Source organism: Triticum dicoccoides, chromosome 1B (assembly GCF_002162155.2).
Source record: "Triticum dicoccoides isolate Atlit2015 ecotype Zavitan chromosome 1B, WEW_v2.0, whole genome shotgun sequence".
Classification (NCBI taxonomy): domain Eukaryota; kingdom Viridiplantae; phylum Streptophyta; class Magnoliopsida; order Poales; family Poaceae; genus Triticum; species Triticum dicoccoides.
This window is the reverse complement of record NC_041381.1, coordinates 358210111-358211825: the sequence shown is the minus strand read 5'-3', so window position 1 is coordinate 358211825 and position 1715 is coordinate 358210111.

Genomic DNA, 1715 nt, shown 5'->3' with positions numbered 1-1715 from the left:
TGAAAGTAATATTTTAATTCGGTTTTTAAATAATGTTTGAAATTTTTGATTTTTAGTAGTTGAACTTGTCAGATTTTATATAAATAAGAAATTTAGCATAATTGACAAACATTATATGTTTGAACTTTTAGAGTTTTAGTAGTCGAACTTGCCAGTTTTTCTATAAATAAGAAATTTAGCATAATTGACAAACATTATATGTTTGAACTTTTTGAGTTTTAGTAATTGAACTTGAAAGTAATATTTAATTTGGTTTTTAAATTATGTACATTTAACAGATAGGCTATTAAGTTATGTTCTTTTTAGAGGTTCATTGTTTTTGTATCATATTTTTTCCTTTTTACGTTAATTGACAAACACTTTTCTTGTAGTTTATATTTCTTTTGTCCCGCCCTCTGGTTACCTGTGCCTGGGCTTATTGGTGGGGTGTTTTGTTGACGATGCAGGCTATTGGGCCGTTTTCGGGCCCAGATAGCTCGTCCGCGCGGCTGTGTAGTGCGTCCTGCGTGTGCGCTCTAGGTTTAGTCCGACCTCGCTAGTCAAGGGGGCTCTGGGCCTGTTTATAAGCGCAGCCGAGGGTCACCAGTCGAACTCCTCCGAACACTTACCTGAGCGCTTATACACGGCGCTCGCTCTCTCTCTCTCTTGACCTGTGGGCCCTGGTCGGCGGGTCCTGCGTTGTGCGGATTACTAGGGATTCGCCCACGGGCTCGAGTTCAAGTATCTAGCATTGTGAGGGCCTGTGCCTGACATTGGGCGGTCAAATTTTTTTGTTTGAATCTAGTACTTGCACTACAAAAAAAGACACATCCATGACATTTTGGGCCGAACAAATTTTTTTTGTCATACATATGACACTTCTATGACGATAATTGTGACAAAACCCGGTATGATCATAGATGTGGTGGGCTCCTACTTCTATGACAAAAAATCATGACAGAAATGGGCTTTTCGTCCTGGGCGGGCCGGAGACGCAGTTGCATGACATTCTTTGGGCCGTCCATGACGGAAAAAACCGTGGTAGAAGCGAGGGGGAGGAAAATTTCGGGGAGTTGCCGGTTACGGTGGGAGGTCGGGGGCGGAGCGATGCACGTTTCTCTCGTACGTACGCGCGTGTGTACGAGGCGTTGGCTCTAACTGAACCCGAGCGAGGCATTGAGCCCTAACTGAACCCGAGCGATTGCACTGCAGGCTACACGTTACTGAACCCGAGTGATCGATCGATGGCTGTTAACTGAACCCGATGGATCGATTCCTTCGCTACTGCTGCTAACTGAAGCCGATCGATTGGATGAACAGTGAGCGTTGCAGGGAGGTTTGGATTAACAGTGAGCGGTGGCGTTTCCTGTGGATGAACAGGAACCCGTCGTGTGGAGGGATGGATGAACAGTAGACGGTGGAGGGGTGGCCGTGGAGGGGTGGTTGAACAGGACCCCGTGGTGTGGATGGCTGGATGAACAGTAGACGGTGGAGGGGTGCCCGTGGAGGGGTGGTTGAACAGTAGCCAGTGGAGTAGCGCGCGGTGGAGGCTGGATGAACAGGAGCCCGTGGAGGCTGGAGGAGGTCGACGGTAGCCCGTGGAGGCCGGAGGAGGTCGATGGTGGAGATGAACAGTATCCCGTGGAGTCCCGTTTTGCGGTACGCCACACCCCTCCCCCCCCCTGTTTTGACCCTAGCGCTCCAACAGAAGTCCATTTCATCCGTTTTGCGGTACG